Consider the following 26,234-nt stretch of genomic DNA (forward strand, 5'->3'; position numbering starts at 1 on the left):
AAATAAAAAATATTTTTCAGAGGGACAATATATCTTTAAAACTGTTAAGTCAATAAGCGAGCAGCGTTTTTTGTAAGAAATATTTCTTGTTTAAAGTTGAACAGAGTTCAACTTCAACGTTACGATCGGTAAAACTGACTGACCAATCAAATAGTTCATAAATTACGTCATCATTGTTTGTGACAATTCTTATTTTTTACAACGCGACGATGTTTTTTGTGCTCTTTTAAAGTCTGACATTTCAAAATAACATTTGTAAGTAAAACTAAGTTTTAATATAAAAACAATTTAATTTAATGTTGTCTTTTAAATTAGTGTAAAGACTAGATTAAGATATCAGCGAAAACATGTCCTAGGCCGGCTGGGTTGAAGCATCAAAACCCCTAACTTTTTCAATTTTGACACGGGCCCGGCTGCGCGTGACCGGCCTTGGCTTTTCAAAACTTCACGTCCATGTGTCCCAGCAACGTCGAAAGAACCAAGAAACCAACGATCACGTAAAAATTCGCGACGGAAAAAGAGGCTTTAGGCGCAAAAAAACAGTTCCGTATATTAAATATGGTCTATACAAAACCCACTATATTCAAATAATTATATGACAAGAATCTACTGGCCTCAGATGCTATTTCCGGGCGTGTAGAAAAAAATTCCCGGGGGGCATGCCCCCGGACCCCCCTCCCCCTAGACGATTATTTTTCCCATATCGTCCTCCTCTTTTTCAAAATCCTAGATCCGCCCCTGCTTTCTCTCTGCTTCTCTTCCACGCCCCTTATGACCAGGCAATTTCTTCTGCTGTATTGTTCAGCTTCGTTCTAATAGATCTGTACAGTTACATAGTCACACAAATTAGTCCGGTCCCTAAGGGGAAATGAGGTTACCATAGTGGATACAAGTGTGCCCTTTTGCATGTTGATAGAACATGATATGGAGATACCAAAACAAAGTTACTGGAAATCTGATTTGACCTCTGTGACCTCTGACCTCAATTTTTATATTTCTATCTTAAACAGCCATATCTCCGCAACGGGTTTGACAATTGAAATGATATTGGTGTCAAATAGATCAGAGGGTACATATTTATATTCGCTCTAATAGAACTTTTTTTTTAAAAACGACCGGAAATGTAATTTCTCAACGTTTTGACCTTTGACCTCGGCTTACTATATCTCAATAACTACTGGTCAAAATTTCTTGAAATTTGTTTCAAATTGTTAAGAGCATACATATTTATATATACTCTAATTAAACATGTTCTTCCTAATTCACAGGAAATGTCATTTACTGACCTTTGACCTTTAATGTTTAAATATGTCTATCTCTGTAACCAAATTTCATAAAAAGTTCAATTTGGTGTCAAATTGTTCAGAATGTAAACATTTATATTAGCTCTAATAGAAGATGTTATCATATTTTAACGGGAAATGCCAGTTTGAGTTATGATCAGAATATACTGTTAAGCGTGCATGTGTCATACTTATAATAATATACCTAAAATATAGATTTAATGGACCAGACTACATTCAATATCCTATTTAATTTACCTTTTACAATTTTCTTAAAACTTAATGTTTAATTTAATTTCAATATATAATTCCATTGCATGGTAGGCCTACACCGTAAGAGCAACACTTAATATCAACATAAAATTAGATAAACTTAAAGTTGAATAACATTTTTTTTTTAAATAAAGAGAAAAGAAGAATTAACCAATGCGATTTGATACTCATAAAACACATAACCTAATTATCAATTCATTGCTTGAAGTATGCTGAACAAATGAAATGTTGAAAACAGTGAGGAAAAAGCGAAGAAAAGAGTGAAAAATAAAAACATATGTTTGAAATATTAGAAATCTGAAAAGGATCAAAGACAAATTAATTACAAAGCTGATTTCTTTTCAAGAACATAGTGTAGTGGAATATAAAGGGAAAACGAACCAGTGAGCAGTCAAAAAAATTACCATCTATTCTTGTAGAGAAAATGAAAGAGGCTTTAAGGCAAATGCAAGAAAACAAAGCTCCAACACTGATGATGAAGCTTGATGAGGCAATAACACATCCAGCTCATAACACTATACAACAACATCTTTGAAACCACAAGAAATGAAGAGATTAAGCAATGATGTACTTTTAACCACAAAAACATGACAAAACTGACATCAACCATTACCGACCAAACGAACATTATCACATGTACACAAATAATCAAAAAACAAAATCAGAGACCGACTAGAAGTACATAAACTAATATATATGGCTTCATACAGTAGGACCATCTTATACAGTTTGTCAATCAACTAAAATAAAAAGGAAATGAATATCACCAAATCTTTGATTTAGAGATTATCAGAAAGCATTTGACTTAATAAAACAGGCATTACCATATTAGAGGGAAATATTATACCTCAACAAATATTGATTACGATCGTTAAAAGAGTAGTTAAGGAAGATTAGTAAGACAAGGCGACACTTAAGATCTTCACTGCATTTGAAGAGGTGTTTAATCAAAGGGCTAATCTAAAAAATAGAGTAAATATCACTTTAAAGACAAAATAAACAGTTAATTTAACCAAAACCACATTGACTTCCAGCCTATTTTTTGCTTTGAATTACAGTTTTTTTTGGGTATGCACTATATAATTTTTTTTCAATCCAATTGTTGGTGAAATAGTAAATAACTATTATGTGTGACATTAAAATTGCATATTCAACAAAAATATTTGTCAAAATTACTTTGTCAGGGGAAAATAAGTATATCTGTAATAGCATGTGATATTATTAGCAAATATTTCAAATGTAGTTTTGAAACTTTCCCATTACAAACAATTGCCATAATTTTGATAACATTACAATACACCCATCCTCTGGGACTTATTTTCAAATGTAGCTAAAAAATTTCCAGTACAATTCCGGCCATTTTGATGTGTATAGATGCATGCAGTAGCATTGGAAATGCGAGAGAGGGGGAGGTGGTTGGGGTGATGGAGAGGTGGTTGGGGTGATGGAGAGGTGGTTGGGGTGATGGAGAGACACATATTTTTTTACATATTTGTCTACACTATAAACTAGTTTAACAAAAAAGGTGTGATGTGTCCAAATATGGTAGTGATATCATGTCATCGTGTCCATATATGGGCACATCACACTTTTTTGTCGCATAAAGTTTTATAGTGTAGACAGAGTTTAACATTTGTGTAACATGTAAAAAAATGTCTCTCCATCCACCCCAACCCCCTTCCCTCTTTTTTTATAGATTATTAATTGCTAAATATATGCAAAACGATGTGTCATAGCTCAAATTGACATTTCCAAAGGAATACTGACAAAATATTTTGTTAGAGCAAGTATAAATGTGTATATTTTGAACAATTTGACACCAAACTGAACTTTTTAGGACAAATAGTTACCGAGATATCGACATATTCAAACATTAGAGGTCAAGGGTCAAAAAAGCTTAATTTATGGTAATTTTTTGAAAAAAGTTTCTATTAGACTAAATATTAGATTTATTTTCTTAACATTTTGAGCACATTCTCAAATCTCTGACATTGCGTGTTATTGAGATATTAGGCAATCAAGGTCAAAGGTCAAACTGAAAAATAAAGCCTTTGCGGCCATTTTTAAATATTTTTTTTCATTATAGCGAATATAAATATATATCTTCCAAGCATTTTGACAAAAAAATTAATGTAAAATGTCCATGCGTTGTCAAGATATGGCGATTTTTAGTTATATAATAGAAAAATATACAAATTGAGGTCAGAGGTCACAGAGGTCAAATCAGATTTCCAGTAACTTTGTTTTGGCATCTCCACACTATACTCTACCAAACTGCTATACTGAAAAATTTGTATCCAGTCTGGTAACATCCCACCCCTTTTTCTCCCCTTAGGGACTGGACTAAATAGGCCCATGTCATGTTTGAATTGAATATTGTAAGTTTCCAGTTCTTAGCTCGTAGCCGGTCAAACAATGTTAACTTTATCATGGGGAAACCCCTTATTTCTCCATGACTTTACCAAGTCACCAACGAATCTGTGATAACGAATCTCATCATACCATTTTGATAAAGAAGAAAAAAAATGCCAATAGGCCTACTTTACAAATCGTTACATTATATCGCAACTACAAAACAGGCTATCAAGCTTAATTCATTCATTCAAGAATATTTAATAATTTCGATAATGGTAAATAACAATACATATGATTAAAACAGTTTAAAGAAAGAAAGAAAAACAAATTGTTTGTAACATGCAAGATCCCATAAAAAGATAACAAGTACATCAAAAACATTTCAGAAAAAATTACTTGCACCATAATTGTAAAATATAAATGTTATCAATAATTTGAAATTAAAACTTTTAAATACGGATTTAGCGTTTAAAAATTTTTCAGGCTATTCCATATCTGTAAACTTACTGCAATAATGATGAATGGATTAAATGGATTTTATGTAATTCTTTACATTAAACAATAATACATTGAAGAAAGTGCATAAATAGTAAATCTATAAAATGCTTTACGTAATTAATATAACAAAATTAAAATTTAGTGTCGATTTACACAAAACATGATACATCTTCAATTGCTTTTCTCAATATTTGATTACACGTCATCATTTTAAATATGAAATCTTCTCACAGTGGGTTAATGAGAGTGCTGGATTTACGTACTAGCATCTATATATAAATTTACGTAAGGGCAAAATTCGGTAAATCGCAATTTATTTCTAGAATTTTTAATCGATGGTATATAAAGTTGGTTCGTACTTTCGGTACTGATTTTAACCACTAATTGATGTAACCCTGTTTACTAATTAAATTGAGTTAGATAATTAGTTATTGACAATTAAAACGAATTTAGGTTCAACGATTTGCCCCAAATAGGGGTGTCTTCCGATCGTGGTATACACTGTCATAAAGCCCATTTACACTTGGACGATAACGATGGACGATAAATATATAAACATGCATTTTTTTTACATAAAACAAAATAAATTAGAAAGGTTTTCGTTCTAGAACTATAGGATAATCATTTATGCTGTCTTTGATAAAAATAATATTTTAAAAATTCCAATCAAATGACGTCATGATAAATAAAAACAATAAAATCATTGTATTGTCACGATATTATTGCTCTTACTAATCGTGATGTCATTTGATTGGACGTGTGAAAATATCATTTTCAGCAAAGGAAGCATAGAAGGTTATTCTATGGTTCTAGAATGAAAAGTTTTTTATATTTCTTTTGTTTTATGTATGAAAAATGCACATTTGTCTATTTATCGTCGATCGTTATCGTCCTAGTGTAAATGGGCCTTAATGCATGTCCATCTTGAAAAATACCCGCATACAATAACACGAGGATGCTTCGCCTTTTCCTATCTCCTCCTACGATAATTGTATTTAATGGCTGAAAACCGGTTGAACAGCTCAAGTACAGCATCATAATGTTGAAGACAGGTGTATCGTTACATGTATTTTTTCGACTATTCATTCAATCTTTTATTTCGGAATCTCTGGTCCATAGAAAGTAAAAAGTACATATAAATGAAATGAAATAAACAAGACTACTACTACTCATCCTAGGATGGCATTCCACCTGGAGAGCATCTTCGACTTAACTAAGACATTGCTTATAATCGTTGAGACTAAAACATTTTCGCTTGCATTTAGTCTACCCATCAGGCCATATATTGATTTTCTTAACAATTCATAGAAAGAAGGAATTCTACATTCCGTAAACATAATAAGGATGGCATTGCAATGTCGAGGCCTTTGTAGCAACATTCTTAAACCATTATTATTGTAACATACTTGGAGAGATCGCAAGGTACCCTGATTATAATTGCACCATAATGTAGCACAATACATATTTACACAATATGTTCTAAATAAAACACATTTTACATTGATAGAACACATACTAAATTTACTGACCAAGGAGTTGGCTCGGATACACAAAGATCTGTATTGCCGCTTTATATCGAAATCACATAAATCCAAGGAGATAACATGACCAAGTCAACATATTCTAAGGTTTTACCATTAATGGTAATAATAGGTTTCAATTGAATCCACCATGACTTAGGACTGATTATCATACAAGATGATTTCTTAGAATTGTAAACAATATCATTTTTGGCCGCAAAGCATTCAGACATTTTAATTAAATGTTGCAAACCTGATGCAGAAGGTGATAAAAGCATCATCTGTATACGATAGGTTGTTAAATTTATTTCAATAAACACTGTGACAGTGACAGTTTTAACGAAGTATTAAATCGCAATTGTTTTACTCTATTTAGTGGTATATTAATTATAGGTCTTTAAAAAAATTGTCTTTACTGAGTGGATAATAAAGAACTATAAAGTAAAGAATAATTTAATATAAAGAATATATGAAAAAATTGTTCCTCTTTGTACGTATCCTCATCCTCATCCCCAACCCTTAACCCTAATGTTAGATACAAAACACAAATTGGGTTTGTTTAAATGAGTCCAAATCAAAAAATGTGGACTCATTTTGTTTCTCTTTCGGAAGTAATTCCCAGGGTGCTAATTTTGGTGTACTACATAAATCATTGTGTCTATTTATTTGTTTCTGTAAACGACAAAGTTTTATAGTCCTACATTTGAAATCGCCAGTTTTTTTTACGCTAGAAATTACTATGTATTCAAAAACCATCTAGTGATTCATAATTTTTCAAAAAAAAATAAAAAAATCTAATCATCAACAATGTTTATAAACCAGTAGTTTATATTAGTATGAAGCAGTTTTTATTATTATATCTATTATTACACAAATAGATTGAAATGATGATTAAAAAAAAAGAATGATATATAATATTAAATGATCTAAATAAATTATAAAATCTGTGCATAAGAGTATTGTATACAATATATTTACAGGTAGGCGCTAATTAGGAAAGGAACAACTACAGTAAAACAAGCACATTTACTGGGAAAGTACTGTGTGATGGATATTTACAACATAAATAAAACAATATAAAATATATCAACATTGAATATTACACAAAATTCAATGTTGCGTAATTACATGTAAACATAATTTATATACAATTGTGTACACATATCTGTAAATTTACATAACATATACATATCAAATGTCAACTTTTGTCATGTTAATTTCTTGTTGAAAGTTTGGTTTGCGGGAATTGCAAGTAAACATATGCACGATAGTGTACAGATACGGATTAATGCACGAGTTGATAGGAATTATGAATGTTGCCGCCCAAACATATATTTCATCTGGAATGTCCCACCTTTCCGTCTCTGAACAAATCCCCATCAGTATGACAGGGAACCAGCAACTGAAATCGGTGAAAACTATTAATCCTAGTTTTCTAGCCATTTTAACCTGTTCCTTTCTCCTCAGTCGTCTGTTAACCGTTGCACCTGAACGTTGAACAGAGAAGAAAATTGCAACATAACTCGTTGCGATCACGATAAAACCTAAACCATTGAATCCAATAAAAATGACAATAGCATACTCCCAGCCTGGCCATCGACTTTTTGTTAGCGGTAGTGCAAGGCAAACACTCTGTTTCCCATAGTAGTTTTCGCCAAAATACGATAAATTAATAAAGTCTAATCTGTTTACAAGTGGAAGAAAACTGAGAACAATCCAAACTAACCAACTAATACCGATAATATTTTTACACTTTGTACTGTTCAGCCGTTTTGTAGTGAAAGGGTTCACGATGTTAACTGCACGGTCAATGCTCAATATCATCAATGTAGTTACAGAACATTGACCGGAGAGAGTAGAAATAGCACCCGCAAAGCTACAAAGAAAACTGCTTTTCCAATATATCGCAACTATCGCATACCGTCCTCTGTAGTGTATATCTGCACTCGCTATGATGATCAGATAAACTGCCATCAGCAAATCAGACACAGCCAGATTAGTGATGAGCATGGTTTGCACCTTATTAACATTACTATCATTATTCTTGTTAAACCGTCGTGATACGATTACAACTACATTACCAATGACAGATAAAACACCAATAACCAACATCAATACTCTTAACACTTCTCGTTTTAGTAAGTCTGCACAAGAAGCAAAGGCATCTGTTGGTTCGCAGACATCAATGTGACCCACGAGACAACACAGACTAAACAAATCTGAATATCTGAAATAATTAACACAAAAAAACCATAGTTGTAAAGTAATGTCATTTTGTACATCTAACCTGCCTCATATATTTTTCAGTTGCAGAACAGTTATATTTAGCAACTACTTTTGTACGGATTGAAATCAGCGTAGAAGATGGCATCGAATATCTTAGCATTAAAGAGAATAATACAGTTTTGCAAAAATTATTGGTATGTCAACTCTCCCAATACTGAACTGGTTTCCCAGAAAGTATGGTATTCGGAATGTGTTTTTAATGGTAAAAATGAATTTTAGAATATTTGAATTTCAAGAGTTTCTGGTTTTCAGAGAGTGCCGTATTGAGACAGTTGACTGTATTCTTTTAATTAAAGGTCATAAAATGTGAATGCGTGTACAGTTTCAAAAAACTAAATGTAGTAGGTGCTTGAACAGAAATAAAACAATATTTGTAAATGTATGGGTATTCAGGTCCTTTCAATACTCACAGTTCTGTTAAGGTCTTTAGTTCTTCAAAGGTTCTATCTCTGTAATTCTGTAATTTGTTGTCCGTCAAGTTTCTGAAAAATATTAATATAAACAACCCGTTAAAAGCACAATGATGTTAACAAATGATTCGGCCAGAGATTGCGCAATGAATAATAGTTATATTGTTGGTTGGTAGGTTAATTTTTGCTTGATACGTTTAGTCGTTGGTCCCATGCACACAGATGCGCATATTGTCTCTTTCGGTTACAAAGTCCTATTTCATTGATACAAGATCGGATTCGCCATAAAACGTTCCAGTATCCGTTTTTTGTTTGTTTAATGTACAATATTTGTATTTAAATTAAGTTTTTAATGAGTTGGTTAGTTATTTAATCTATTCCTTTTGTGAATCATTTTGATAGTTGTGATTTTGTATTATATTTCCTGGAAAAACACAATCATAATTGTGAACGCGTTTCCGTTATAAAATGAAAATACTAATAATAAAGGTATAACAATTAATTAAATATTAACGCCTGTATTCTTAAACCGGACTTTAGTCGTAGTTCGAAGTTCGACTTGAAAAAGTCGTAGTTCGAGCTATTACTTCAAATTCGATTAAAAAACGAAGTAGTCGAAGTTTGCAGTTCGACTTAATGAAGTCGAGCTTTAGGTCGAGTTGCACACGTCTGGGTAACAAAGGCTATACATTGGCCAATGACAAGAGAGTATTTGAGGAGCAGACGAAATTTTGCGCATTGATATCACTTTCCATTTTCTTACAACACTTTTTACGCATCAGGACTATATACATGAAAAATAATTTTAATCGTTAATTATTAGAACAAGATCAGTATTAATTTAACAGTGAAGTATATTTGATTAACAACAAACAAAATCTTCAAACTATATTTAGGAACCATGGCGGTACGGTAACTTTTATATTTTCTAGGCCCCCAAAAAAGTATGATCGCGACGAACCACGCACTTCATAGCGTGACAAGAAAGTGCTAGGCCCCCTAAACATTCCATCGCGTCGTGAATTTCCGCATCTGCCATTGTCGCTAATGGCGTAACGTAGTTCAAGTCGGACTTGCGCGAAGAAAATTTGTAATTTGTATACGGTTGTAAATAAAGATGATTTTCATTATTATAACTTATACCAATGTATATTTAATTAAGCTAATATAAAAATAGATACTTTATTCTTCAATATCTGACCAATATAACAACTAAATTACTGTTACGTTTTTCATAAACATCGTTTAAAAACCATTTAGTCGACCATTTAGCCTGCCCCCTCCAAGACTAATAAAATCGATCAAAATCCGTCTCGATTTAGTCGAGGTTGGCCTGAATTAGTCGGCGATTTAGTTGAAGTTCGGTTTATGAATTAAAATGACGTCATTTTTTTAGTTTTAGCTTGAACTACGACTAAAGTCCGGTTTAAGAATACGGGCGTAACGCCATGTTTACAAAAACAACTTAATGTTTAAATAAATGATATGATTGTTAGGCAAACTAGTTCTTCCTTTGATTAAAATACTTCTTAGAAGCAGTACTTTAAAGCAAACTTTGATTCATCTTAAATTGTTTATATTTGAAATACGTATAATTGTTAAAACGTAAAATGTTCAAAACTTACAAAATTAAAATCGATGAAGCAAAACAAGCAAATGCACCATAATCTATAGTAGTTATGTTGTTTTTATGTAAATAACTGTTGAAATAAAAAGAATGATTTTAAATGGCAATTTCATAATGTCAATGATAGGCCTATAGTGGAATTAAGATGATTCAATTAAAAAAATTCATCAATGTTACATAACAAAATAATACTTGAATCATAGATATTCTATATTTTTTAAAGGATGCACAAAAACGCTTTTAATACGAGTTTCTATGTTATCAAATTACAAATGCATTAGGGCTACTTAAATTGATTCAATATTTATGTGTATTAACTATTAATGTGTGTATTTCATTTATATATTTTGAAAAATGCATAATGATAGATTATTATAAAATATTTTAATTAGACGTCGAAACAAAACATGAAGTCCTATTAATTCTAAAACATTCTATAAAAAATTGTATATTATAGTAATTATAAAAAGTACCTACAGTTTTTCCAATGCCGACAAATCATTAAACGTCTTGGCTGACAGTGTACGTATTTGATTATCGTTCAAATGCCTTCAAAGAAATAAATTGTAAACAAAATAAAATGATGGCAATTGTATTCTTAGGCATAATATGGCTTTTTTGTCTCTATGAAACCATATTTATATTATTTATATAATTACTGATTTAACTTTGTTTCAGTGTTATACCTATTTTACACAAAATAAATTATTCTTGATTTTACATGAAGGAAACAAATCAGTATTACAATATTTACTTAAATAAACGTCTAATTATAATATTTAACATGACAACTTTATTATTCTTTAAATGACTTTAAGTTAACATCTTTTTTTATTTCAAACACATTTATACACTGGATAAAATATCCTAATTCAAAAATAAGTTTTCAACATGGTCCTGTTTAAAACTATAAAACCTTAACTAAACTACAGAACAATGACAAAATATATATAAAAAAAAGAATATGAAAATTATTTTTATAATAAAATTTACACATTTGAATGGAAGCACATTTTTGAATTATTACAAGTATTTTATTCCAGGCATTTGCATTTACAATACTTAGGCCTAGAGCGCGAACTATTGAAAGTAATGCAGATATTTTGATTATTCAAATAATATAATATAGTTGGGTGTTGAATAGATGTCTGTCATAAAGCATTTCAATATTTACACAAGCCAGGAGGTGCAATACCATTTATGCATTTATACATTAAACACGTTAGGGCATAATAGTCATTAAACTAGTTATAATGTTAGTCAATTAGCATTATAAAAGCAATTTAACGTAGTTATAAAAATAGAACACTTACAGTTCTTTCAGAGATGTCAAATCAGAAAAAACATCGTCTGGTAATGTACTAATTTGGTTTGAGTACAAATACCTTCAAAGTAAACATAATACACAGTAAACATGCTATTTACTCTATTGAAAACTTTTTAATTTGCATTATACACTAATAAAAAATTTACCGTATAATACTGATTTAACTTTATTCAGTATTATACCTATTTTACACAAAATACATTATTCTTGATTTTACATGAAAGGAAACAAATCAGTATTACAATATTTATTTAAATAAACGTCTAATTATAATAATTAACATGACAAATGTATTACTCTTTAAATGACTTTAAGTGTTTATTCTTTCTGTCTTTCTGTTCCCTCTATTGTCACGCCATTGATCTTTTTTTAATTTCAAACATATTTATACACTGGATAAAATAACCTAATTCAGAAATAAGTTTTCAACATGGTCCTGTTTAAAACTATAAAACCTTAATACACAGTAAACATGCTATTTATTGAAAACTTTTTAATTAGCATAATACACTAATAAAGAAGTTAACGTAAATATATAGGAAAGACATTAGTCTTAGTTCTAGACGCTATTTCAACTTAATATTGATAAAAATATAAATATTTTAGCACACATGGCGTTTCATACGTGTACTGAAACACCTATTTTATTTTTTTATTTTTTTATCTTATTCAATAGAAACCAATAGCGATAATTTCCGCCACTAACAGGTTTGATACAAACAAAGCCAGGACTGGAGCAACTTGATTGGTCCTAACATTGATCTAGGGCTTCTCTCGTCCAGTGCCGACCTTGACCAGAGGAAACTAGAGGATACTAGATGCAGGGGCTGCCATAAGAGTCAGCAATGCTGATTTCAAATGCCTAACGGGACCCCAGCTCCATACAGCACCCGACATTCCCAGATGGTCTCCCATCCAAGCTCTAACTAGGCCCGACGTTGCTTAACTTCGGTGATCTGACGAGAACCGGTGTTTCAACGTGGTAAAGCCGTATAAACGCCGACTGAAAAGATTGAAAAGAGCCTGGATGGCTGTTCTACAAGAAGGATGCTGCGAACAGTTTTCAACATACATTGGAGTGAGCACAAAACCAACAAGGAGCTCTACGGTGATCAAAATCACCAAATCTCTCTCAACAAATCAGAGAGAGAAGGAACCGATTTGCTGGCCACTGCTTCAGAAGTAAGCAAGAGCCTGTGTCAGAACTAGTAGTCTGGAAACCAAGACATGGGAAAAGAAAACCAGGCAGACAACCTCTTTCGTATACAGACGTTCTAAGGATGGATACTGGCTTGGAGGGAGCAGAAGTGGAAACAGCTATGACAGACAAGAAACTTTGGAGCGCCATGGTGGTTCGAGGACTCCACTCGCCATAATTCAAGTCAGTCAAGTCAAGTCAAACGCCGACTGGTGGACAAATACATAAAAAAAGACAAAACTAGACTTCGGACAAGTTATTATAAAAAAAGTACCTACAATTTTTGTAATGATGTCAAATCATCAAACGTCTTGGCTGTCAATGTACTTATTTGGTTATTGTACAATTTCCTTCAAAGAAATAAATTGTTAAAAAAATAATATGAGGACAATTGTATTATTAGGCATATTATGGCTTTAGGGTTTGTCCGTACTTGGTTAGTGAACAAACGTCTTCAATGAAATAAATTGTAAAACAAATGTGCTATTAAATGTCAATTGTATTATTAGACCTATATGGCTTTAAGTTGAGTTTGTTATAAAACTCTAATTATATTATTCAAAATATTACTAACTGATTTAAATACCTTCAACATGTGAAATTGTCTACCAACAATTAGAAGTAGATATAGGAAATAAATTACTCTAGGTTCTAGACGGCATTGCGACTTAATACTGGTAAAAAGATAGACATAGCGTTCCATACGTATAATATGAGAGCTGAAATAGTTTAGGTCTACAAACAAAACTAGAGACTTAAGGCAACTATAGAATAAAAATACTCATAAAATTAGTCTACGTTAGCGTCTGTTTTTAAATGTAAATACTATAAGTCAAAACGACTGGTGGACAACAACATAAAACAGACAATAGAGACTTGAGGCAGGTATAGAAATAAAAATACTCACAGTTCTTTCAGAGATGTCAAACCAGAAAAAACATTTGCTGGTAATGTACTAATTTGGTTATCAAACAAATTCCTTCAAAGTAAGCATAAAACACAGTAAACATGCTAAATTTACTATATTGAACAATTTTCAAAATAAAGGTATAAATTGTTCTATTTAGGATGATGATTGTTTTAATGATTTGTATTTCGTTGTACATCGATAACATTAGTCTACGTTGGCGTCTGTTTTTAAATATAAATACTGTAAGTCAAAGGCTGACTGGTGGACAACAACATAGAACAAACAATAGAGACTTGAGGCAAGTATATAAATAAAAATACTTACAGTATTTTCAGAGATGTTAAACCAGAAAAAACATTTGCTGGTAATGTACTAATTTGGTTATCAAACAAATTCCTTCAAAGTAAGCATAATACACAGTAAACATGCTAAATTCAATATAATTATTGAACACTTTTCAAAATAAAAGTATAAATTGTTCTATTTAGGATGATGATTGTTTTAATGATTTGTATGTCGTTGTACATCGATAACATTAGTCTACGTTGGCGTCTGTTTTTAAATGTGAATACTGTAAGTCAAAGGCTGACTGGTGGACCACAACATAGAACAAACAATAGAGACTTGAGGCAAGTATAGAAATAAAAATACTTACAGTATTTTCAGAGATGTCAAACCAGAAAAAACATTTGCTGGTAATGTACTAATTTGGTTATCAAACAAATTCCTTCAAAGTAAGCATAATACACAATAAACATGCTAAATTCAATATAATTATTGAACACTTTTCAAAATAAAAGTATAAATTGTTCTATTTAGGTTGATGATTGTTTTAATGATTTGTATGTCGCTGTACATCGATAGCAATAATCTAACGTTTGATTCTGTTTTAAATGTTAATACTACTTATTTGGTTATCAAACAGATTCCTTCAAAGTAAACACGGTTAACATGTAAAATTGTATAAATTGAACATTTTTCATTTAGCATTATAACCAAAATTAAACGTAATTAAGAAAATAGAAACACTTACAGTTCTTCCAGAGATGTCAAATCAGAAAAAATATTGTATGGTAATGCACTAATTTCGTTCTTATACAAATCCCTCTTATAACAACAATTTAAACTTAATCAAGAAATGTACTCACATTTCTTCAATGATGTCAAACCAGAAACAAAATTGGTAAAAAAAAATCGCGGTTTTACTATATTGAACACTTTTCAAAATAAAAATATAAATTGTTCTATTAATGATGATGACTTCATTATTATTTTTAATGATTTGTATGTCGCTGTAAATCGATAACATTAGTCTACGTTAGCGTCTGTTTTTAAATGTAAATACTGTAAGTCAAAACGACTGGTGGACAACAACATAAAACAGACAATAGAGACTTGAGGCAAGTATAGAAATAAAAATACTCACAGTACTTTCAGAGATGTCAAACCAGAAAAAACATTTGCTGGCAATGCACTAATTTCGTTCTCAGACAAATCCCTTCAAAGTATAAACACAATACCCAGTAAGCATGCTAAATTGACTGGGCCTATATTCAACACTTTGACACTAAGTCAATGTAACAAATATTTAACTTAATCAAGAACATAAATATACTCACATTTTTTCAAAGCTGTCAAAAACCAGAAACAAAATTGGTCAAAAAAGGCGCGGTTTCATATAATATAATATGCTAACTTTAGTATACTTATGATTTTATTTATAGGAAAGGTAAGTTAGTTAGGAAACATTGAACATTTCTATTTATTGCTAGGCCTGCAGTTCTTTCAGAGATATCAAATATTAGGTGGACTTGTTGAACCCACAAATGTGAAAACAACCACGAATGTGAAAACGCATCACCCACAAACGTGAAAACAACCACAAATGTTAAAATGTATCACCCTCAAATGTGAAAACAACCACAAATGTAAAAACGCATCACCCACAAATGTGAAAACAGCGCCCACAAATGTGAAAACGATCAATTCAAATGAAATTTATTGCTAGACCCAAACAAATTTTATCGAATTAATGTTAATGTATTTATATACATTGTATTGAGTTTTTTCAATAATTTTGTATTCACGACCAACTTTCTAAAACGACCACACATTGTAAGCTACCATCTCTGTTAAGGAACCGCTTCTCATAATCGACCACCTCTCGAAAAGGATCACCTCCTCTCATAAGGGACCACTTCTCATAATCAACCACCTCTCGTAAGCGACCACCTCTCTTAACGACCTCACCTCTCGTAAAGTGACCACCTCTTTTAAGGGACCACGACCTATTTCTCTCTATTAAAGGCCCGCTTCTCAGAATCGTCAGTGAGGACTCTTTTTTCAATCAATCAATCAATCAATCTCATAATCGACCACCTCTCGTAAGGGATCACCTCCTCTCATAAGGGACCACTTCTCATAATCAACCACCTCTCGTAAGCGACCACCTCTCTTAACGACCACACCTCTCGTAAAGTGACCACCTCTTTTAAGGGACCACGACCTATTTCTCTCTATTAAAGGCCCGCTTCTCAGAATCGTCAGTGAGGACTCTTTTTTCAATCAATCAATCAATAATAATTTATTTCTCAAATAAAAACAAAATACAGTTAACATTTTCTAAAATAATAAATAAAAAATGAGAAAATGGGTACCCCACTGGAAGCTAAGCTTTAAAATGTGGGGTCCGGGCAACATATTTAAGTAAGGTAAGGTAAGAAACATGATCATGAACAAAAAAGGCATTTAACTTAAACGAATGCAGTTGTAATTTAACTTAAGACAGATATATTATTAACTTAAACAATAATAGTAGAAACAAGGTATTCATGTAATTTGGACTTAAAACAAGATATAAAATTAATAATTTTGAGTTCTTCTGGTAAAGTATTCCATATTTTGGGTCCTTTAAATGTATTTATCGATTTTAGTATTTACCACCTCTATGGAACGACCACCGTCTCTCATAAGCGACCGATTCTCATAACCGACCACCTCTCCTAACGACCACTATCTCTCGGAAGCGACCACCTCCTTTAAGGGACCACTGCCTCTCGTTTCGTTTCGTTTCTTAATTACCACTCGCAAGGGCCATAAACTGACAGTGTGTCTCTGTGTGTTTTCAGAATTCGTTTGCCATTTTGATTTTTTTTTATTTCATTTCAATTAATAAAAAAAATCAAAAGTGTGCAATTATAGGTGACTTGAAAGGCCAATATAAAATTGAATTGCACTGTTATAAAATTCACCTTTAAACCAACTTGACCAATATAGGCTAGAGTTACACTTACCCTAAAAAATATTCATTGTAGAATATTAGAACCAATTAATTCCCCAAAAGAACAAAGTGTATTTAACCCCTGTACCCTTTTCATCATAAAACAATTAATCAATGACAGTCATCTAAGATATACTTAAGAAGTAGGCCTACTTGCTGGAAAAATAGGACTTATAGTTAAGCTCACAATTAGGGAGGGTGGTAATTTAAAAGAGTGGTCACTTACGGGAGGTGTTGTCGTTAAGAGAGATAGTCGCTTACAAGAGGAGGTCGATTATGAAAAGCAGTCCCTTATGAGGGGAGGTGATCACTTCCGAGAGGTGGTCGATTACGATAAATGGTCCCTTAAAAGAGACGGTGGTCGTTCAATAGAGGTGGTCACTTACCAGAGGTCGTTGTGACGGGAGATAGTCGATTATGAGAAGCGGTTCTTTAATAGAGAGAAAGAGGTCGTGGTCTCTTAAAAGAGGTGATCACTTACGAGAGGTGGTCGATTATAAGAAGTGGCCCCTTAACAGAAACGGTGGACGTTTAATAGAGGTGATCACTTACCAGAGGTTGTTGTGACGGGAGATAGTAGATTATGAGAAACGGTTCTTAATAGCGAGAAAGAGGTCGTGGTTCCTTAAAAGAGGTGGTCACTTACGAGAGGTGGGGTCGTTAAGAGAGGTAGTCGCTAACGAAGAGGTGGTCGATTATGAAAAGCGGTTCCTTATGAGAGTTGGTGATCACTTACGAGAGGTGGTCGATTATAAGAAGTGGTCCCTTAACAGAAACGGTGGACGTTCAATAGAGGTGGCCACTTACCAGAGGTCGTTGTGACGGGAGATAGTCGATTATGAGAAGCGGTCCTTTAATAGAGAGAAAGAGGTCGTGGTCCCTTAAAAGGGGTGGTCATTTACGAGAGGTGTGGTCGTTGAGAAGTGGTCGCATACGAGAGGTGGTCGATTATGGGAAGCGGTTCCTTATGAGAGGAGGTGATCCCTTACGAGAGGTGGTCGATTATGAGAAGCGGTCTCTTAACAGAGATGGCAGCTTACAATGTGTGGTCGTTTTAGAATGTTGGTTGCTTACAAGAGGTGGAAAGACTGATAGCTAAGTAAGGATCGATGCATTTGCACATGATTTAGACATTATTTGTAAAATATAACATTTTCTACATTAGCTGGCGATAGTAACCACATTAGCTGTTGACCGTTTCTACATTAGCTAGTGTTGATTTTTATTTACTACATAAGCTGTTGGTGTTTCTACATAAGCTGGAGGTTTACTACATAAGCGGTGGATTGTTCTACATTAACGGTTGTTTCGACATTAGCTGGCGTTTTCTACATTAACGGTTGTAACACGCGTACATATGGCGGGCCAAACATTTAATCATTATCAAGATATCTTTAGTTTTAAATAGAGCTTTCTTTTTTATCAATACAGTTTTAAAATTGTTAAAAAGTTAATTTATGTTATCAAACACCATAATTTTACAGAAGTTTAGGTGTAGGTTTAAACGCTCGACTTTTTTGACGTAACAGTTTTAATTATCAACTGGAAAATTATTACTTTTATGTTGAACCAAAAAAATACATACACAATTGGTATAAATACCTTTAGTTTGTGTATGTATTTTTTGGTTAACAAAAAGTAATAATTTTCCAGTTAATTATATTCGGAACCAGGTGAATTTATATAATAGTTTTTTTGTTTTTCTTTCGTCATTAAATGGTGTTTTTTTAATTAGCTTATCAATCAATTAATTGAATCAAACAATCTACTTTTACTTCAGAACAAAGTCCATGGCTTACTGATGTATAGAACAAAAGTATAATTTAATAATAAAAACTAAACTATAGTACTTTGCATATTCAGATGTAGGGGCGTAACAGTAAGCCAACGAAATAACAACCAAACACTTCAAGTAGCAACGGTATATAGCCTTCACCTTGTAGTATCGTGTGCGCGCGCAGAAAACATCGAACATCGACTTAGAACTATACGTACATAACAGTAAGCCAACGAGTTAACAACCAAACACTACAAGTAGCAATGGTATATATGACTTTGACCTTGTAGTATCGTGTGCGCGCGCAAAAAAACATTGAACATTGACTTGGAACTGTACGTAGGCCTACATAAATAGTAAGCCAACGAGTTAACAACCAAACACTATATTCAAGTAGCAATAGAATATTATGACCTTGACCTTGTAGTATCGTGCGCAAAAAACATCGAATCGAACATCGACTTGGAACTATACGTACATAACAGTAAGCCAACGAGTTAACAACCTAACACTACAAGTAGCAATGATATAATATGGTCTTGAAGTATCGTGCAGGCGCGCAGCAAAAACAAATATCGTCAAACTAACGAGTTAACAATGTTAACAATGCAAATATCGCGCGCACGAGCAGAAAAATATTAATAATCCAACGCGTTAACGACGACCCTAACAGACGTATCGTGAACACGCAAGTATTGAAACAACTCAATATAATCATGATATATTAACTCGAAAAAAAATTGTTGAGTCTAGCACTAAATTTGATTTGATTTTTTTTTTTTACATTTGTGGGCGTTATCACATTTGTGGGAGATGGTTGTTTTCACATTTGTGGGCGCTGTTTGTTACATGTGTGGGTGATGCATTTTTACATTTGTGGTTGTTTTCACATTTGTGGGCGTTTTCACATTTGTGGGTTCAACAGGTCTTCTATTTAAGAAAATTCCTTCAAAGTAAACACAATACACGTTAGAAAAAAGGAAAGTGGGCCTGTTGGCCTATCACCAAATAACAGGTTCACTTTAGTAATCAACAAATATGTTGATAATAATTGAATTTATGGTTTTCAATATTGATCAATATTGAACAAATGTATAAATGTTAACGCGAGAAAAGATAATAGCCTATATTGCAAAACCACAGGCTACTTTGCAATGATTGTATACAGTTAAACTAAATGTTCAATCATTAGATTTATTGTTATAAATTCATAATTCGTATGAATACTTTAAAAAAAGTTAATTAAACTCAATTAATTTTCAATTCTTAAATTTTCCAAAATGAATTGTTATTTGATGGGATTATGTTTTAGATATTAAAGATATGTTTTGTTTAACAAAAATGTTTTAAAAAACATTAATCCCATCTCCAAAACAGGCGTCATAAAATAAATTTAAAAAAATAAAACAAACAATGGCCTAAACTGTTTATAATGTAATATAGAAACTCTATGGCGTTAAAATAACATTAAATTTGTACAATATTAATTTCCCAGACACACTTCGAAATAATTGTCAACATCATTTATAAATTTCGGTTATACATTATTATTATTTCTGCTTCATTCTCTATTTTATTATTTCTTTATTATGTGTCGTATTGTACCTTAATCTAATATTGTTATCCTTTTGTTACACTTTGGTGACTTTTTTAGTTTAACCACTCTCACAAGATATTCACCGTTTACAAATTGTTAAGAAATTAGACCGATTAAAGAACATTTGTTAGGCCTATGTTTTTCCCCAACTTGTTTCGTTGTCGTCAAATTCTTTTAGATATAACAATGATTAGTTCAGTAAAGATACCTACAATTTTTTGATTGGACAATGCTGGTTGTAATTATAAATGTCTGTCCAGTTATAGCTTATTGGATTGTTACAATTATACTCGCATGTCACTGATGAGAACTGACAAGAGAAATTCACTGGGCAAACCGCTTCTATAAAAAAACAGAATAAGAAATAAATAAATACAAAACAATAACCGATAAAATATAGTTACCAGACACTCATCAGGTAACGTTGTTACACATTATGATCGGGGGCTCCATTCTGTACGACGGAGGAGAATGATTTACTCTAAGCCTGCGCGGTCACCTTCACCACTGAGTGTATTTTGGTAAGACTCTAGGCCTACGTTATTATTTTATGTAGTCATAATAAGTTAGTAATCCTGATTCCTTGCCGTTGTTCATTGTGATATGGATAAGTTTGCTCGGTGACCTCCTCGTGTTATTTTACTATCAAAGATGTATTGTCCCCAAAACAATACAAATGAAGATTAATACAACTTCAAACTTTTCCCCCGAAAATAAAAAAAATCAATTCAAACAAACCAAGACAATCGCTGGATTGACTTTTGTTTTTCTTTAAATTCCAGTTTTATCTAAATCATTGTTTTGTTTGATTTAATTTTTGGAGATATGAATTGTTTAACAAAAATGGGAAACAAGCAATACTGCAGAAAATCGATTATTGGAAGTTTACTCAATTTTATAAGTCTGATAATCAAGATCAAGCGACTACAATAGCAAACATATACATTACACTTTAAAAATATTATACATGTATAATGACAATAATAAAAGCATACCAGAAATATTGCAGCAGATAACAAGCGGTACAGTCAAGATTATGACGATTATGATTTTAAAGATGACAGCCATCATTCTTCTTTACTCAACTCAACTAAAAATAAACGTTTACTCCATGAACTTGTTCGTTATGTTATAAACGTCTCGTGCTAACTTCTCATATATAATTGAATAATTCTGTTGCGTTGATTTTAGTGCGTATTAAACATTTAGACAAATTACTTCACCAGATATTACTAGTATAAACGTCTTAAATAACCAATATCGTAAAGTACAACATTAAAAGTGAAGTAGTCGAGTAGTCCTCTTAGCCTACTGTTGCAAAATATTTTTTAACAGTGACTAACCCAGAGTTTGAGTCGAAAGTTCGCTAGTTCAGGACTTAACCCCCTGTCATTATAATAATATATATATATTGTGTTAATAATTTCAGTGCTATTATGCCTACAAAATTGTTTTCAATTGATGTGTCTTATAGAAATGGTGCTGTTTGTAATGTTAATTGTGGCACATGCAAGCGAAATCGGACATACGTCGCATTTGTAGATTTGTAGAAACAGCCAAAAACATTAAAAGGCTGAAAAATTACATTTTTTATATTTACAGAAAATGATATTTATATTATATTAATATTTATTTACATTACCCTGGTGTTTTTCTATTTTGAGACAAATAAATAGATACATTTTAACATTTTGTTTAGTATGTTGGTTAAAAAGAATGATTTTCATAAAACCTATCATGTTTTATGCTTAAATTGAAAGTGTTCCATTGGGTTGATTTTAATGAAATTCATCATTTCTGTCCTTAACCTGAACAAAAATAATGCAGCCTGGTGTCTAGTCATATGTTGTATGCTCCTACGTTTATTTTTATTTGTGAAAGTTATCTCCTTTTTAGTTATTACCGAGTAAATCCTGTAATGTTTTAATTGTTGCTATATTTTGTTATATTCTTAAATCTGGCTTTTGTATAATTGTTTCTTTATGTTAATTCTCGTCAAAGTATACCTACACTATGAGAAAAGCACAGGTTGAATACGTAACTAGATTCTTCTTAACTTTGATTTAACACGTGTCTTGGAGTATCTGCTTTGTTATTATTAATTATAATTGATAAGGTTCGTCGTCGTATTTGATATTAATTTATTGATTTAGGTCTTTAGTTAAATTTAACATCGCTTTCATGTTGTCTATACGCATTTATATTTCACAAATAATAATTCCTTCCTATGAGTTGTTTTTCTCTTGTAATGTAGAATTAAGTCTACCGTATTGTGTATGTTATTACACATTCAAATATTATTGTTTAATATTGATTTGGAGTTTGCAGGGTTTTAACTTTATAACTTTAACCATGGAGAATTCTTTAACTAAATCATAAACTGACTGTATTACAACATTAGTTTCCTTATGGCCTATTTATTACATTAAACCATTGCGCATATATCAAAATATACCGATTTAATTGTACAGAAAAAGAAATATAATATTGTCTTCCAGCCCTCCTAAAAAAATATTTTTAAATTGTTTGATTATTTATGCCGTTTTAATACGAAACACAATTGTTATTCATGTTTACCAAAATTGGATCGAAACACAAATATTTAGCTGAACACCCTGTAATTTAAAGCAGTCTTAAGTCTCTTATAGATAATGATTTTTTTTATTTAATTTGGTTGTCTATTTAAGTGAAATCATAATTTAATAAACTTGATAAAAACTAAAAAGTGATTTTATTAATCTTCATTTTCCATGTTTTAGGGCACATCTTTAAATTATTTTTAAAACAGCATTATGTTATACAGAATGAATGAATAAATATTCATAACGGTTGATATGTAAGAAAGTTCTTGGCATACCTTATAAATCTAATAACGACAGATCACAAGGGCTGAACTTGGGCGTTTTCCATTCAAGAAATTGTTAGCTTTTTTGCTAAAGGTAATCGGAATGGCTCCAAATCGACTTCCTTATAAATGTTATGCGCTTTTGAAGCGATTTCAGGAAAACGAAGGTAAACCAAATTGGGTATCAAATATCAAATCAATCCTCAAGCGATACCGGTATGGCTTCGGCTATGCATGGCTTAACCAGGGTGTTGGAAATAAACGTTTATTTCTTATGTAATTTAAAAAAACGATGTATTCACAGGAGTGGCGGTCACAATCTGACTCACGCAGCAGACTTTTTTATCTCAATATTAAACAGTCAATTAAGTTAGAAAAAAAAACAAACAACAAGTAAAAGTATTTAGGCATAGAAGATACATTTTGTTGATAAGGACCTCATCACACAACTTAAATGTAAATATTAGAGTAAATGATAATTTCTTAAATCTATGTCAGATTTAAATGCTTATGTTAATCTGTCAAAGTATTTATTTGTATCGTTAAAAAGGAGAGAGTCAACCTTACAGTAATATATTGTGAATCTATGTGCCCGTGGCCTAAAGATAAAATAAAGGCAGGCACCATTGCCTGGAATTAAAAAAAAACCTAGGCCTAACATCTCAATAAATGATATAGCATTTATCTTTGTTCTAAATTTACGAAAAAATCCATTTTATTAATAAATTCCACTTTGTTCTTTTGCCCATTTATTACAAAATCCTGCTACATAGTACAGATCTGAAACGCGAAATATATTCGTCTATTTCTTTTTCAGGCTTGGGGAAACCGCAATGGTATCGTTATTGGAATAAATAAAGGAACTCATAGGTAATAGTATACCTAAAATTAGCTAACAAAGACGAGGATTAGGCACAGAAAACCACAAATACATAAATCATAACATACATTTATTCATCTCATAAACAAACAAACCAAGCAAAGAATAAAAAATATTTTTAATGATGAAAGGGACCTCCAACAAGAAACCCCAGCCAGAACAACACAAAAAGAAGCAGAAAGGTTAAATGAACCCATTATAGGCCAACATACTGTACATTACATTATACATAATCATGGCATAATTATTACATTAGCTTAGTAAAAATTATTATAAATCAATAAAAGAAAGTTTATATTTCATCTTCAAAATAGCCAACGATGAAGCTGTCAATGCTGTTCCATATTTCAAGAGCAACACAGCATTAAGACTAGTACATTTACATTTTCTTTTCTTTGACTTAAGTCTAGTTTTACCTCTAGTGTTATAATTGTGCTTGTTCGATTCTTTTCCAAAGATAGACACCAACCTAGTATTTAGATCATGAGTGACAGAGTACATTACAGTACCAATTTGATAATAAAGTCTTGCATTTTAAGAAGTCCATGTCTACGGAAGACGGACGATACACTGTCTCTGAACTTTGTGAAGGTGATAACACGTAGTGTTTTCTTTGGAGACGCTTGATTTCATACAAATACGATTCGTACGTGTAACCCCATACAACAATGCCATACTTGAATATTGGTTCTATAAGGGATTTATATATCGAAAGTAAGGCTTTAAGTGGTAGAAAGTGTTTTACTCTATAGTATGCCAATATACTTAGATACTTTTTTTGATACGACGTCAATGTGTTCTTTGAAATTAACATGATCGTCTAAATAAACACCACGAAATTTAGTTTTATTTGCTCTTTTGTAATTCTGTAAATAAAACTTTAACTTGATCTATGTCAACTTTTCTTTTTATACTTCGAAATATCATAAAATTGGTTTTATTTACATTTAATGACAGTTTGTTACATTAAAACCATTCATTAATTTTATCAATTTCGGTAGCGACCAGAGTACTTAAGTTTTTGTGAGATAAGAATATATTAGTATCATCAACAAATAAAATAAGGGATAACAGTTTAGAGCAACTAAAAATATCATTGATGTAAAGTATGAATATGAGGGGTCCAAGTATAGACCCTTGGGGCACACCATATTCAATATTACGAATTGTAGATTTAACATTATCAAAGACTGTATATTGGCGCCTTCGGGAGACATAGCTCTTAAACCAATTTAAAGCTGTACCCCTGATACGGTACTAGTCAAGTTTGTTTTTGTAAAATGATGTGATCAATCGTATCGAATGCTTTGCTAATTTCCACAAATATACCGATACCATACTCTCCCTTATCAATGGCATCGAATACCTTATATCGATACGTTTGAGAATAGCCATATATGTGGAGCTTTGTTTTTGAAGACCGAATTGAGAAAGGTGAATAATTTTAGTTTTCTGTACATGGTTATATAGCCTATTGTATACAATACGCTCTAGAATTTTAGATAGGGTGGGAAGCACGGATTTAGGTCTGTAGTTTGAAAATAAATTTTCTCTCTTAATCACCGGATTTATTTATTGGAACAATCCTGGCTATCCTTGTCATATCAGGTACAATACCCTTTTCTAGCGAAAGGTTAAAAATGTAACATAACGGAATTTAAAGAGGGTAAATAATATGCTTAATGATCCTGCCATTTATACCATCCACACCTGCATGCCTCTAACAAGTTGTATAATTTCTTCTGGGCTGGTAGGGTAAAAAAAAGATAGTTTATGTTGCTATTCTGGATATTGTTAGCCAGGTTTGCCCCAATATTTGTAAAATAATCAATGAAACCATTAGCAGTGGATTTAGCGTCATCGGTGTCAGCTTTCTTCCTTTTCCCTGTTGAGAACCTCACCAAGAATATTCCAAGTCTGCTTAACGTTATTTTTAGCCGCAACGAGAGCACTGGAATAATATTGGCGTTTACTAATTCTAATTAAATGAATGAGTTTGTTTTTATATTTAGTATATTTGTGTCTATTGTTATCACATTTTGATCAATTTTGTATATAGACAATTATTAATTATTAATGGACTTCATGATCCCATTAGTAATCCAAGGTTTCCGGTTAACTTGTCGTTTTGAAATAATTTTTGTAGGAATATTATCATCAATAAGTAA

General features: G+C 31.9%; 1 long non-coding RNA gene and 1 pseudogene across 1 annotated transcript; both read right to left on the minus strand.

Annotated features, from left to right (window-relative positions):
- Positions 1–11,590: 11,590 nt before the first annotated feature.
- LOC140048481 (uncharacterized) lies at positions 11,591–13,734 on the minus strand. The gene is made up of 3 exons (XR_011845075.1): positions 13,685–13,734; positions 13,056–13,127; positions 11,591–11,637 (listed from the first exon to the last, which is right to left on the minus strand). It is a non-coding gene; the product is annotated as an uncharacterized lncRNA (long non-coding RNA).
- On the minus strand, positions 12,458–12,575 carry LOC140063713 (5S ribosomal RNA; annotated as a pseudogene).
- Positions 13,735–26,234: the final 12,500 nt, after the last annotated feature.

This window comes from Antedon mediterranea, chromosome 1 (genome assembly GCF_964355755.1).
Source record: "Antedon mediterranea chromosome 1, ecAntMedi1.1, whole genome shotgun sequence".
NCBI classification, from domain to species: Eukaryota; Metazoa; Echinodermata; class Crinoidea; order Comatulida; family Antedonidae; genus Antedon; species Antedon mediterranea.